This window comes from Geotrypetes seraphini, chromosome 6, assembly GCF_902459505.1.
Source record: "Geotrypetes seraphini chromosome 6, aGeoSer1.1, whole genome shotgun sequence".
NCBI classification, from domain to species: Eukaryota; Metazoa; Chordata; class Amphibia; order Gymnophiona; family Dermophiidae; genus Geotrypetes; species Geotrypetes seraphini.
In genome coordinates this window covers 240318603-240334487 of record NC_047089.1, presented here as the reverse complement: position 1 = coordinate 240334487, position 15885 = coordinate 240318603, and positions in this window count along the sequence as shown.

The window sequence follows — 15885 nt, the reverse complement described above, 5'->3', positions numbered from 1 at the left end:
CATTACACTAGTATCTTTACTTCATGGTCATTCATGTTAAAGTATGTTCTATGAGCACAAGTATGTTTGATGTACACATTCTTTGTAACATCACATATAGACACTAGTACTGGTCTGTGGGATATTGATTAGATCAGTGATTCCCAACCCTGTCCTGGAGGAACACCAGGCCAATCGGGTTTTCAGGCTAGCCCTAATGAATATGCATGAGAGAGATTTGCATATGATGGAAGTGATAGGCATGCAAATTTGCTTCATGCATATTCATTAGGGCTAGCCTGAAAACCCAATTGGCCTGGTGTTCCTCCAGGACAGGGTTGGGAACCACTGGATTAGATGATATGAAATTACACATTTGGAAATACCCTTCAGGGGTCTCTATGAATAGAGTTTACAGTGTCTATTCTGGAGAAGGCTATTTTCCTCTTTAAGATACTAACTGGGATTGATATTCAAAACACCATATCCATATAAATGTAGACATTACCTAGAAAAATCCTTAACTTTTTGCCAGGCCAGAATTTTTTAAATTATCTGGCTAAATAAAGGAAGGAAAGGGAATGGGACTTGATATACAGTATCACCTTTCTGTGATTACCATCAAGACCTACTCACTTGGGGACTTAGAGGACTACTGAGGCCAAGTAATCTCTAGGAGAAGTGGAAATGTGGCAGCAGGATTTGTGAATGGAAGTGATTGTGTGTTCGAGGACAGTTTTGGGAATTTGCTCTTCCTTTTGGTTCAGTAGACAGAAGTTGGGAAGCTCACTGACATCGGCAAGATGCGCTCATATGGGGTCGCAGACACTGTTGTACCAAGCTACAGGGATGGATCATGATCAATAGGGCATGCCCCGTTGGCCTTGGCAGAGCACCAGGGGAACAATAGTGGAGAGGGGAGAAGTAAGAAGATTTGTGGACTGTTTCATCTAATCTTTTGGGAGAATAGGCAAGTGCAAGATTAACTCCAAATTGTAGCTGCTTCTACACCACTTACAAATATGTAACTTCTGTTGCATATCGTGGTGCTTCTTTGCATACAGGTCTCTTTCCAGAAAGAACTTCAGTAAGATCTACTGAAAGGGTTCCCCCCTCTCCTCCTGGTCATTCTTTGACATCTTCTATCATTGCTAATGTGGTTTATTGCCTGCTTAAAATGCCTCAGCCTGTTTTATTTCCTCAACCATCTTCTGCCTCTGAAATTCCTCAGCAGCTTATATTACCTTAGCTGATATATGGAAATTGCAACTTGGACTAAGGACATCTTGAAGGGCACTATTTCTCAACTATGTAATTTTTATTTTTATTGTAGACAGTTATAAAATTTAAGGAAATGAACGAACATATTGCCTTAGTGGAGAAGCAAGTTTTTGGAAATGGATCCTCAGCTTCTTTTCCCTCCAATGTACAGGAGATATTGTAAGAAAAGTAAGTAAAAATAAGAGGAAAAGAAGGTCTGTTTGGTTCTCAAAAATAGTAACTGAGAAAGTAAGGTAAAAGAGATTAGCTTTCATAAATTACAAAACATTGCAGAAAGAAAAAAACAGGCGAAAATATCTGGAAAAGTTAAGAGAGGATGGTCAAGTAGTGAGGAAAGCAAAGATGCAAATGGAAGAAAAAATAGCAGATGCGGTAACACAGGGGGACAAGACATTTTATAGATATATTAATGATAGGAAGAAGTGCAAAAAGTGGCATTGTGAGACTCAAAGGTGACGGGGAGGAATATGTAGAAGCTGATAAAGATAAGTCTGAATTGCTTAACAAATATTTATGTTCTGTGTTCACAGCTGAAGGGTTGGGAGCAGAAATGCAGAAAATGAAAGCAACTCGCTAAACTAAAGGTGGATAAAGCAATGGGGCTGGATGGTGTACATCTGATGAGGGTACTGAAGGAAATTAGGGAAGTTCTGTTGGCTCTGCTTACTGACCTTTTCAATGCTTCTCTAGAGTCAGGAGTGGTACCGGACGACTGGAGAAGGGAGGATGTGATCCCTCTCCACAAAAGTAGAAGTAGGGAACTACAGGCCGGTAAGACTGTTGTAAGTAAATTACCGTATTTTCACGCATATAACGCGCGCGGTATACACGATTTTTATAAACCGTGCATAACCGTGTGCGTTATACGTGTGAGCGTGTTTTACAACTTTTTTTTTTAATCCGTTCCGGCATCCTCCCCCCCCGCTTGCGTCACCCCCCTCCCCCGCGATACTACATCCCCCCCAGCACCGCAAAACATCTCTTACCCGATTGGGCACCGGCACCAGCACCAATGCACAGGATGTGCCAGTGCCAGTGCCCGAAGATCTTCCCTCGTTGGTTTGGACTGGGCTGGGCGGTGCGGTGCGAGAGAGATCCTCCTTCTTCCTGCGCCGGGCTGGACTAGGCTTTGAGCATTTGCGCATGCTCAAAGCCTTCTGGTCTCGCTCTCTCTCGGATAATCTCGGAGAGAGAAAGACCAGAAGGCTTTGAGCTTTTAGGCCTGCATTGCTGATCGATGCTAGAGGGGCCCATCGCTGTTTGGAAAAATCAATTTTGATGGCCTTCTTCATCGGGCCCCCTTGATCATTTCGGGCCCTAGGCATGTGCCTACTTGGCCTATTGGTTAATCCTGCCCTGATGGTTACTGCGGATGGGCAGACTAGATGGGCCATTTGGCCTTTATCTGCCATCATGTTTCTATGAGCTTTTCATCTGAGGATAGGGTTAACTCTGAGTGAGGTATTGAGTTAAGATCAACAAATCAAGGCACCTTCATCTTCTGCTTGTTTAATTTAAGGAAGTTCTGCTGTGACCATGTACTTAGATCCTCAAACAGAATAGACATGTGTTGCAATGTATCCTTGAAGGAGTCGTTGGCTACACAGAGGAGAAAGAGATCATCTGCATAAGAAAAAGTATACCAAAATCTGCAATAAAGTAGACACCCCTGATGGTGTGGAAAACAGTACAGAACAGGTAGGTGGGAATTTCAGGCCTTAGGATGGAGAAGGTCTAATCAATAACACAACAAATTATCAATGCTGAATGTTACAGAATTTTTAAATATTGTGTGCAGCGTCTTCAAAAATGTTGCACAGAATTCCCCCCCCCCCCCCCAAATAACATTTTCATTCACAAAGTGCCACAGGTTTATAGATGGTGGCCATGTGGTTAGGAAAAGGCTTTCCAAACATGTCCTTGGGACCCACAACCTGCTGGGTTTTCCGGCAATCCAGAATGAATATGCATAAGCTAAATACTAATAGTCTGGAGACTTGTCTGGGTATGAGCTCTTTACAATACGTTTGGGAAATCTTGGGTTACAGTGTTTGAATAAGATGTGGAAGTTGTGATCTCACATCAGTGACCGCTTTCAGTTCACCCAAATCATGTGGTAACAGTCCTTCCCCTGCCCTGTACATCGGCACTAATAAACCTAGTGTGCTTCCTGTGATAATGCTCTGGTTCCAGAGGATAAGAAAACATTGATGGAAAAGATAGTTCACCTGATTTCTTCCTTTTTCTATCAGAAAATACAAAATTGAACTAGAATACCTTATTATTTAGACACTAAAAGAAAAGATGAATCATAGGTTATATCATCATGGTCGTGTGTGACTCATTGCCTATTTTTCCCTATGGAAACAATAAAATATCCTGCCAGCACTTATGTTTCCTGAGGCGAGACAAAATGGGAATTCATGACAATTCTTTCTCTTGAAAACGTTTCTTACTCATACTCCCCCTTGAACTGGATTTGCTTTCTAGTATCCTTGGAGGATTGTAATAGCTGCTGTATTCATGCTAGTGCATATTGGGTTCATTGCAGCTTGTGATGCCAGTCCTTGGGCCAATATGACAAGTATAGAAGTTTGGTGGGTAAATATATTCTTTCTTTTAAGCACATCAGAGATCAGACTGGAGGAATATAGAAATTTGCTTTTTTTTTAGTTCAATAACTTTATCGAATTTTTAATATGAACATTTGAAACAAAGACAACCTGCGTCTATTCATGTTAGCCTGAAAACTAGTGCTGCCCGATTCAGGAAAAAAAATTTTGATTCGATTCGATTCAGCCTATTGAATTAGTTATTCGATTCGATTTGATTTTCCTGCCCAATTGGGTGTTTTTTTTTTTCAAACATCCTGGTGGGTTTATTTTACAGCCTCTTCACCCCCTTTGCCTTCTCCTAACCACACTGGCGCTGTGGTGTAAACAAAATAAACAAACAAAAAAGACATCGTTTTGCATCTCTGGAAGAGCTTTCTTCCACCGTTACCCAAGCCATTCGGTAACTGAATAAAAACGGTGTCTTGGATGGAATAATGAAGCTTGGGACTCAGTCATTGCAAAGTAGGGAGACTATATTGAAGGATTGTAAAGAAATACTTGAGAAAAATAAAACACGTAAATTAAAAAAAAATTTGTGCGTTATTAATGAAATGACCCTCGTATTATCAATCTTTGTTTAAATTTGATAAGCAACTAAAGGCATGATATGTTTGATTTTTTGCAACAAGATACCAGAAAGGATTTTTGTAGATAATTATGCTTTAATTGAACAATTGGTTTATACTGATATGACATTTACCTTTTGGATGAATTTTTATTTGCTTATGTATGTTTTTTGCAGGGCTGTGGAGTCGGTAGATAAATGTTCCGACTCTGACTCCGACTCCTCAGTTTTTTGTACTTCAGACTCCGACTCCGACTCTAGTACCCGAAATTTCCTCCGACTCCACAGCACTGGTTAATTTTCAGATCGTTAAACTGGAATGTCAAGTTGAGAGAAATGAGCATTTTCGACACCACCTTCTTTTAGCTTTTAATCAAGGTTCTAAGGCCGCAGAAGCTGCTCGCAACATTTGTGCTGTGTATATAGTGGGTGTTATAGCTGAAATGGAGTTCAAAAATGGAGTTCAAAAATGGAGTCGGTAGATAAATGTTCCGACTCCGACTCCGACTCCTCAGTTTTTTGTACTTCAGACTCCGACTCCGACTCTAGTACCCGAAATTTCCTCCGACTCCACAGCACTGGTTAATTTTCAGATCGTTAAACTGGAATGTCAAGTTGAGAGAAATGAGCATTTTCGACACCACCTTCTTTTAGCTTTTAATCAAGGTTCTAAGGCCGCAGAAGCTGCTCGCAACATTTGTGCTGTGTATATAGTGGGTGCTATAGCTGAAAGAATCGCTCGTGATTGGTATGCCAAGTTCAAAAATGGAGTCGGTAGATAAATGTTCCGACTCCGACTCCTCAGTTTTTTTGTACTTCTGACTCCGACTCCGACTCCAGGTACCCGAAATTTCCTCCGACTCCTCGACTCCGACTCCACAGCCCTGGTTTTTTGTATTCTGCCTAGATCTGCAGCTAATGTGGGATAAAATAAAAATTGTTCCTCCTTTTTTTTCCCAGGATGGTGTGAATAACATAAAGAAAGACTTAGCAAAGCATGAAGAATGGTCTGAAATTTGGCAGCTAAAATTTAATACTAAGAAATGCAAAGTCATGTATTGGGCTGCAAAAACCCAAAGGAACAGTATAGTTTAGGGGGTAAAGAACATATGTGCACGACAGAAGATAGGGACTTGGGTGGGATTGTATGTGATCAAGTTTCAAGTTTCAAGTTTTATTAAATATTTGATGAATCGCCTATTAAAGAATTTCTAGGCGATGTACATATTCAAAATAAAAGTATTCAAGAGGCTAAAATATAACAAATATTGACATATTACACTATAAATTTCATCTAAAACATACATGAGGGGTAAGGAATAACATAAAGTTACAATGTTGGGTTAGAAAAAAGGGAAAAACAAAAGGCTAGGTTTAACTTTATCAAAACACAAGATAAGGCTGTCTCAAAAGCAAATAAACACTTTGAGATTAAAGAAGATCTTTAAGTAAGTAGTTTTAAAAGGAATAAAACAATAAGGTTTAAGCCAATATTAAAAAGTATTCTTAGGTCAATCAGAAGTAAAAGCGTCTTTAAATAAATAAGTTTTTAGTAATTTTTTAAAAGTTGTAATGTCCTGTTCAGTTCTAATATATTGGGGAAGTGCATTCCACCATTGTGGTCCCATTACTGTAAACATGTCGGCTCTTCGTGTACCTATGATTTTCAGAGACGGTACTGTTAAAAGGTTTTGTTCAGATGATCGTAATGGGCGTTGGGTTATATAAGGTATTAATGATTTTGAGATAAATTGTGGTTCGTTGGATAATAAAGTCTTAGAGATGAGAAGCATTGTTTTAAACAGAGTCCTGTGACTTATTGGTAACCAATGAGCGTCTTTGAGTAGTGGAGAGACATGATCATATTTTTTTGCATTATATATTATGATCTTAAGGTGACCAAGCAGGTTGAAAAGATGACGGCGAAAGCTAGAAGGATGCTAGGGTGCATAGGGAGAGGTATGGCCAGTAGGAAAAAGGAGGTATTGATGCCCCTGTATAAGACTCTGGTGACATCTCATTTAGAATATTGTGTACAATTCTAGAGGCTGCACCTTCAAAAAGATATAAACAGGATGGAGTTGGTCCAGAGGAAGGCTACTAAAATGGTGTGGTGTCATCATAAAGCGTATAGGGACAGACTTAAAGATCTCAACATGTATACTTTGAAGGAAAGGCAAGAGAGAGGAGATATGATAGAGATGTTTAAGTACCTAAATGGCATAAATGCACATGAGGCAAGTCTCTTTCATTTGAAATGAAGCTCGGAATTCGAGGGCTTAAGATGAAGTTAAAAGGTGATAGGCTCAGGAGTAATCTAAGAAAATACTTTTTTACAGAAAGGGTGATAGATGTGTGGAATAGTTTTCCAGTAAAGATCGTAAAAAGAAGGACTATCTGAATAAAAAAAAAGCATGTGACAGGCATGTGGGATCTCTGGGTGAGAGGAGGAGATAGTGGATGCTATGGATGGGTCATTTGGCCTTTTATCTGCCATCATATTTCTAGGTTTCTAAGTGAAATTTGTTTTACATAAGAACATAAGAATTGCCGCCGCTGGGTCAGACCAGTGGTCCATCGTGCCCAGCAGTCCGCTCACGCGGTGACCCTTGGTCAAAGACCAGCGCCCTAACTGAGACTAGCCCTACCTGCGTACGTTCTGTTTCACAGAAACTTGTCTAACTTTGTCTTGAATTCCTGGAGGGTGTTTTCCCCTACGACAGACTCCGGAAGAGCATTCCAGTTTTCTACCCCTCTCTAAGTGAAGAAGAACTTTCTTACATTCGTACGGAATCTATCCCCTTTCAATTTTAGAGAGTGCTCTCTCGTTCTCCCTACTAGAGAATGACACGGTGACAAAATTCATCACCGTTCCCGTCCCCACGGATAACCGCGGGAAACTATCTTCATGTCATTCTTTAAGGAGAGAGGGAAGAATCAGAGTATAATTGAGCACAACCACTGACCCGCAAGCTTTGCTTTGAAGAATGCTGGTGTAGAAGGAGAGAGGATGAAATAGACACTAGAAAATGACATGGGATTATTTCCCGCGGTTATCCGCGGGGACGGGAACGGTGATGAATTTTGTCACTGTATCATTCTCTACTCCCTACCTTGGAGAGGGTGAACAACCTGTCCTTATCTACTAAGTCTATTCCCTTCAGTACCTTGAATGTTTCGATCATGTCCCCTCTCAATCTCCTCTTTTCAAGGGAGAAAAGGCGTGGAGGGGCATAATCAAAAAAAGCGTCTGTCCCCTTTTGGCCTAAGTCCTTAAACGTTCAACGCAGAAGCAGGGAAAGTGTCCATAACCAAAACAAACGTCCTTGTTTTGATTATGGCCTACCTCTGCCTAAACGCCCAATCTCCACTACGTCTAAAAGTACACCCATACGACGTCTACACTTTTTAGCCATAATGAAACAAAAAAACGCCTAAGCCCCAAACGTCCAACAGAAGGGTTTTTAGGCGAAGGAGGAGCCAGTCAAAAACAACACCGGTTACAGAACCCCCCCCACACACACAACGATCCAGCCCTCCTGCCATGTCAAACCGCAACACCCCCCCCCCCCCCGACAACATCGGGACAAGAGGGAGCCCAAGCCCTCTAGCCCCGCCGACTCCCCGACGATATCGGGGCAAGAAGGAGCCCAAGCCCTCTTGCCCCGGCGATCGTGCCCCCCGACTTGTGCGGGCCAGGAGGGAGCCCAAGCCCTCCTGGCCCCGGCGACCACCCCCCCCGCGACTCGTTCAGGCCAGAAGGGAGCCCAAGCCCTCCTGACCCCGGTGACCACCCCCCCTTGACTCGTTCGGGCCAGGAGGGAGCCCAAGCCCTCCTGGCCCCGGCGACCCCCTACCCCCACCCGCCACTACATTATGCACAGGAGGGATCCCAGGCCCTCCTGCCCTCGATGCAACCCCCTCTCCCCCCAACGATCACCCCCCAGCCGACCCGCGATCCCCCCACCTCCACCCCCTTTCCCCGTACCTTTTTTCAAGTTGGCCGGACAGACGGGTGCCAAACCCGCCTGTCCAGCAGGCAGCCGACAGCAGAATGGGGCCGGATTGGTTCAGCCGTCTCAAAGCCCCGCCCACAGGTGGGGCCTAAGGCACCTGGGCCAATCAGAATAGGCCCGAGAGCCTTAGGCCCCTCCTGTGGGTGGGGCCTTAGGCACATGGCCCGGATTGGGCCATGTGCCTAGGACACATTTTCAAAAAATACGTCCAAAATTTTTTTTATTTTGAAAATCATCTAACTATACGTCCTGTTGATCTGATCGTCCAAGTTGTTAAATTGTCCATCTTTATACCACATTTTCGTCCAACTTTTCATCCAAGTCAAAAACGCCTAGAACAAGCTCTGTTGGATGTGGGAGGGGTCTGCAAAGTGATGGACTGAACATCCAGACATGGCACCTAAATAGTGGGGTACCTTACAGGGCACTGCTGTGAACTTCACAAAAAGGGTGCCATGTTTTCTCCTCACTACAGCTCCCTTATAGGTCATGATGAGCCCCCCAAACCACTTCCAGAATCCCCTAGATCCACTTATCTACCACCCCTATAGCCCTTATAGCTGCACGAGCCATTTATATGCTAGTACAAAAGGGTTTTAGGGGTGTATAGGGGAGTGCATGTTTAAGTATCAATGCAGTGATTATAGGGGCTTATGGGCATGGGTCCTCATTTCCATGAGTCCCTAACCCACCCCCAAGACGGCTTAAGCCACCTCTGTGTTGGACGACTAGGCTTTCCTATGCCAGGCTGCCAGGTGATGATGTTCTGGAGGCTGAATTTTAAAGGTGTGATCATGATTTTTATGGGGTTGGGGGGGTCAGTGATCACTGGGGTAGTGTGTGGGGGTCTGTTTTATGTGTTTGCAGTGCTTATCTGGTGACTTTAGGTGGGTTTTTGTGACTTAGACCATGTTTTACATGGTCTAAGTCACAACGTCCAAGTTCCGTCGATCCTGGGCTGTATATACATGCAGTACGACTAAGTCTGAGCCGGCCCACGTCCCGTCCAACTCCCACCCTCAACACTCCTCCTGAAATGCCCCGTTTAGCTTTGGTCGTTCAGCGGCACTATGAAAGCCTAGGTCTTTTAGAAATACGTCCAAAACCCATTTTTATTATCGGCACTTGGACGTTTTTCTCTTTTGATTATGAGCCCCAAAGTGAATCTGGCATTGTTTTGAAAGTGTTTATGTTATTCCGGAACGAATTATGCTCGCAAACTAAGGTTTTACTGTATTTGCTTTGGATTTTATTTTTTTAGGAAAGTTAAGAAAAACATGGGAATAAATAGATATTTACGTTCTTATTGCAAATGAATTGCATTGGTTTGACCAGTTTGGCATTTTAGCTGCAGTTGTCTACTGTGCCAAATTCGGATGCTAAGCTATTGTATTCAACCCACACCACCTTGATTCCTGAATCACATCTGCCTTGTGACATTTTCTCCACTACTCTGCTTTCAAAACTTTGTTCCCTCCTACTCTGTACTTACGCAAAACTTGTTTCCATCCAGGGCAGTAGCTAACTGAACAATTCTGCAAATCCTGAAATAAATAGCCTTGGAAAGATCTTTGTGTGTAGGTGAGCGTCATCGTTTGCAGTACTGGCTCTCGAGACCTTCAGCTTTGCGATTCAACCTGCTGCATGGGGACGATGAGGACCTTGAGATTTTCCTACAAATACTCCTATGTTGTTTCACTAATGTCCTTTGAAATGATAATTTGTATTATAGTGAATCATCAGCATTTTAATAAATAGGGAAAAAAACTTTCAGAACTGGAGTAAAATTAGATTTGAGCATATCTTGGTTCTTAGACTCTGCTTTTGTCTTCATACATGGCTAACTAGCTCCATCTCTCTGCTTGTATGTTCTGCTCACGTCCTCTTCACTGTCTCCTATATACATATTTCTCCCTATTTGCACTGTCATTGTTGAGTAAGTTCCTCTCGGCATTATAAAATTATCTCTCTGTGAGCTTTTCCTACTTTTTAAAACTGAACTTTTTGATTAATATCTAGCTTTGTACACTTCGTGCTCTTGTCCCTTCTCTTCTCAATATGTGCTGTCAGCATATTCCAGCCTAGCTGTATTTTAAAAACTTTGTTCAATTTTAAAGCCAACGTCCAATAAAAATACTTATATACCTGGAGAAGAGGAGACTTAGAGGGGACTTGATAGAGACATACAAGATCATGAAGGGCATAGAGAGAGTGGAGAGGGACAGATTCTTCAAACTTTTGAAAAATAAAAGAACAAGAGGGAATTCGGAAAAGTTGAAAGGGGACAGATTCAGAACGAATGCTAGGAAGTTCTTCTTTACCCAACGTGTGGTGGACACCTGGAATGCGCTTCCAGAGGACGTAATAGGGCAGAGAACGGTACTGGGGTTCAAGAAAGGATTGGACAATTTCCTGCTGGAAAAGAGGATAGAGGGGTATAGATAGAGGATTACTGCGCAGGTCCTGGACCTGTTGGGCCGCCGCGTGAGCAGACTGCTGGGCACGATGGACCTCAGGTCTGACCCAGCGGAAGCATTGCTTATGTTCTTATACTCGGCACTAAACAAAAGAAAAAAAAAAGCAACAGGGCCACACAAAACTCGTTTAAGTAACCAGCCTGAATTCATCGACAAACTTCTAATTCCGTATAATCCCACCAGATCGCCCCGTTCCATGGCCCAAAACCTTCTAAATATTCCATCTTTAAAACATATCAACACCTTGAGATCAAATATTTTTTCAGCGACTGCACCCTCCGCTTATTTATTTTGTTTAGATTTCTATCCCGTTCTCCTGTTGTACGTGATGCACTTGCAAGAAATTTTTAACCAATATAAATCCCTCCCTCCCCTTCTTCATCTGCATCCCATGAGGTCATGACAGAAGAAACTGCGTTGCTTCTGGCTGAATTTAGCCACATCTATTAATGCATTTTATTTTAGTATTTATAGGCCACTTATATAGTCTAAGAAGGGGCTCATAATCAAAACTTTAAAACATCCAAAAACCAGCCTAAATCGGCACTTGGATATCCTAATAGCAGGGACGTCTAAGTGCTGATAATCATAACCAACTTTCTGGATGTGCAGCAGTACTTCTAAGCTACTGTGCGTCCAGAGAGCAACGGGATGTGTTGGGAGGTGTGTTATGGGCAGGAATCAGTCGGGCTTCAACCTGGACGCACCCCAGCCATAATATAATCAAAGCTTTCCTAGAGGGAACTTAGATGCCAGCAGTTAGATCTGTTTGAGTTGCATCTAAGTTCCATAAAGGTGCTCAAACTGACAAGAAGACCACCGGTGGATTTAAGGCATGATCTTCCCTTACTTCCCCAGTGGTCACGACTCCCTCCCACCCGAAGAGCAAAAAAAAAAAGAAGAACTGTAGGCTTCCCATCAGCTGATCGCAGCAGAAGGAATCCCCATCAGCTGAGCCGGTTTCTGGGATTCCTGGTGGCTCAGCTGATGAGGATTCCCCCTGCCAGGATCAGCTGAGCTGCTGAGCCCTACACCCCTCCCCCTGACGTCCCCAACATCCTCCCCACATCCTCCCTTTGACATCCAGGAACTCCCCTGTCATGGCTTGGCATCTCCACCCCCCCCCACATCCCCCCAACATTCCTGGGCCTACATCCCTGGAACCCCCCGTCCTCTGTACCTTCAGAAGATCAAACGCAGGAGGGAAGCTTACTCTCTCCTGCCTACAGGGCCTGCGTGCTGCAAATGATGGTGCTTCCCCTCCCAATGCACCTTGGGATGCAGTGGGAGGGGCCAAAGGCCTTGATTGGTTCATGTATTATAAAACCTTTACTGAAGCTCATGCAAACCTTTCTGAATTGACTCCCCAGTCATTTGTAGCAGTACAGAAGCTTCCAATAGACATAAACATCTCTGATGCCAGGGTTCAATCACTGCCTTGCCTCCAGAGAGGGCTGGACCTTCCACTAGGGCTGGAGAGAGGGGCAGGAGGGCTGGCCACAAGTAAGGATGTGGGAGGGAGTGGAGTGGCTGAGGCCATAAGGGGCAGAGTGCGTGTTGTGTGGTAGAGAGGATGGGCAGTAGGGTAGGTTAGGTGTTTGGGGTGGGTTTGTGTGTCAGGGTTGGGAGAAGTGGTGGTAGACAGGGGAGATGGTGTTGGGGTTGGGTTTGTCCTAATCAATTAGGAAATCCAAGTGTAGCACATACTGTCTTTGAAAATGTGTATATATGAGCCTTTGTTGTGCTTGCACCCCCAACTGGTGTCATGCCTGGTCTGTTCTGGCTGGGGAGGAAGGGAAGGGAACATCCTCCAGCTCTTTGCCTAGCTCCGGCTGTTGCCGCGGCTGCTGCTCTGCAGGCTCTGGGAAAAATTGTGCAGTACGCCATGAAGATTTTGGTAACCTTCTTTGGGATGTAGAGGAGCTCTCCCCAATCGGTTGAGGCATCGAAAGCAATTCTTTAGATGGCCAAAAGTCCTTTCTATGATGGGACATGTCTTATAGGCTCTATTAAAGCACTCTTCTGCCTCATTTTAGGGATGTACAATGGGGACAAAACAATGAAATCCAAATTGCACCGAAAGGTTCCACAAAGGAAATGAAGCAGCAAAACAGCAAGAATATTGGGTGGACCAGTTTGTAGTTTAATAAGCGTCCAAAAAACTTAAAAACAATCCATAAAGGGTGTACAGCATACAGTCACAAGTGACCCACAGGATAGAAACCAAATAGTGTATGCAGTAAAAATGACCCAGATACCAAACATCAAATCACTCAAATATGAAACATGAAAGAGTAAATGAACTACTTTATCCTTGCCTATGTATGGTGAGCTTAATCTTGCCATACATCACCTTGGCGAGGACTGGCTTGCAAAGTATCCAAGTTCCAAGTTTATATATTTCTTGATATACCATCTATCAGACATATCTAACCATTTTACAATAAAATCCATCCAGGATGGGAGGGTGGGGAAGGGAGGTTCAATTTGGAATTGGTTTAAGGGGTATATGTTGAGTGTTCTTGAAGGTATCTATTTGTTGATTAATAGGTGGAAGGATGGGGGGGGGGAAATAATTTTCCTTTTTAGAAAGTTTTGTAAGTTTAATGGGCTTTATTTTAATATTCTATGTAAGTGTATTATTTGTGTGCACTTCTGTAGTTTAAAAATTGAATAAAGAATTTTTTAAAAAATAAAAAAAACAAACATAAAATTTGTTATAAAAAAATGTAAAACTATGCCCAAAATTTATACAAAATTACATGAGAAATACTATTTAACAGACATGAAACCAAGAGGGGAGGGGAATACATTGTATTAAAAAAAAAAAAAGAAGGGAAACCGAAAAAAAAAACAAAGGTAGGGGAGAGCAAATGTTTTACTCATTTGAACTATTTATACTCATATGTGTAATGCATCTATAAACAAGAATGTTTTAGGATTTGATCTGAATTTTGTTATAGAGGATTCCTGTCTAAGATGCGTTCCATAAGGAAGGAAAACCAAACAAAAACTGCAGACAATGTACACGATGCAGGCAAGAATTTATTGTACCAAAGTTAAAATGCAGTAATAAAAAACCTTTTTTTAAAAAATTTGAGTTTAATACATTTACAATATCATACAGATATCAAGGAAAAAAAGGTTTCCATACAAATTTTCAATACAACAAACAATACAAAAACAATCCTTTACAAGCCCACTAAAAGGGGGGGAGCATATTGCTTATTTACCAAATATTTGATTAAGACACAAGATAAAGAATTTGTCTTTTGGGATCCCATTCAATTGCAACAATTTTTGGTAGCTCCTGAACAGAAATTAGATTTCTCTTCTTTTTCTTTTTCATTCTTTGATGAGAAATTAGGATAGGAATGTCCAAATGTCCTAAATTAATTGGGAATGATTTGGGTTCATTAGAATTCAACCCATTTCTTTGTTTTCCTTTAAAAACTTAGTTGGTAAATAAGCAATAAAAATCCTTTTACCAACCAAGAGACCCAACACGGTACGTGTTTCGGACAATACGCCTTCGTCAGGGGTCTATGGTAAATAAGGTATACAATGTACCGCAAAAAATGAAGGTAACAACAGATGCCTGTATATTACACCAAGAGCCGCTGCTTTTGAGTGATTTGGTTTTTGGCAGCGGCTCTTGGTGTAATACACAGGCATTTGTTGTTACCTTCATTTTTTGCGGTACATTGTATACCTTATTTACCATGGACCCCTGACGAAGGCGTGTTGTCCGAAACACGGACCGTGTTGGGTCTCTTGGTTGGTAAAAAGGTTTTTTATTACTGCATTTTAACTTTGGTACAATAAATTCTTGCCTGCATCGTGTACATTGTCTGCAGTTTTTGTTTGGTTTTCCTGTTTTGGTGGTTTTTCTGCAGATTCGGTTGGATTTCTTTTTTTTTGTTGTTCCATAAGGAAGGAGCAGAAACAGAAACGTATGAGGAGAGACTGGAATATGTATACCCTAGAGCAGGGGTGTCAAACTCAAACCCTTTGCAGGGCCACATTTTGCATTTGTAGGTACTTGGAGGGCCGCAGAAAAAAATAGTTAATTTCTTATTAAAGAAATGACAATTTTGCATGAGGTAAAACTCTTTATAGTTTATAAATCTTCCCCCCCCCCCTTCGAAGGCCTGCAAGTTCCACCCTTCTTTGCAGCGTCCTCAAGATTCCCCCCTGGCCTCCCAGTCTTAGTTTCAGCTAATTACCGCAGCCTGCAGAGACGATCGCCAGTGCTGTAGCGATCCTTGCAGGCTTCCATCGGCCTCCACAACATGTTCCCTCTGCCGCAGTCCGCCCCTTCTCTGACGTCAAGGGCAGGATTGCGGCAGAGGGAACGTGCTGCTGAGGACGACGGCAGCCTGCAAGGATCGCTACAATACCAGCAATCCTCTCTGCAGGCTGCGGTAATTATCTGAAGATAAGAGCGGGTAGCCGGAGGACGCTGCAAAGAGAAGGCAGCACTAGTACAGACCGCGGGCTGCAAAATAGTACCTAGCGGGCCACGAGTTTGAGACCACTGCCCTAGAGGAAAGGAGGGACAGGGGAGATATGATTCAGACGTTAGAACATAAGAACTGCCATCTCCGGATCAGACCTTCGATCCATCAAGTCCGGCGATCCGCACACGTGGAGGCCCAGCCAGGTGTACACTTGGCGTAATTTTAGTCACCCATATCCCTCTATGCCTCTCGTAAGGAGATGTGCATCTAGTTTGCTTTTAAATCCTAGAACAGTGGATTCCGCAATAACCTCCTCTGGGAGATCATTCCAGGTGTCCACCCCTCGTTGCGTGAAGCAGAACTTCCTGATATTTGTCCTGGACTTGTCCCCCCTTAGCTTCAGTCCATGTCCTCTTGTCTGTCTCACATTGGACATTGTAAATAATTTTTTTTCCTACTCTTCGGTATTAACGTAGAACAAAATCTTTTCTA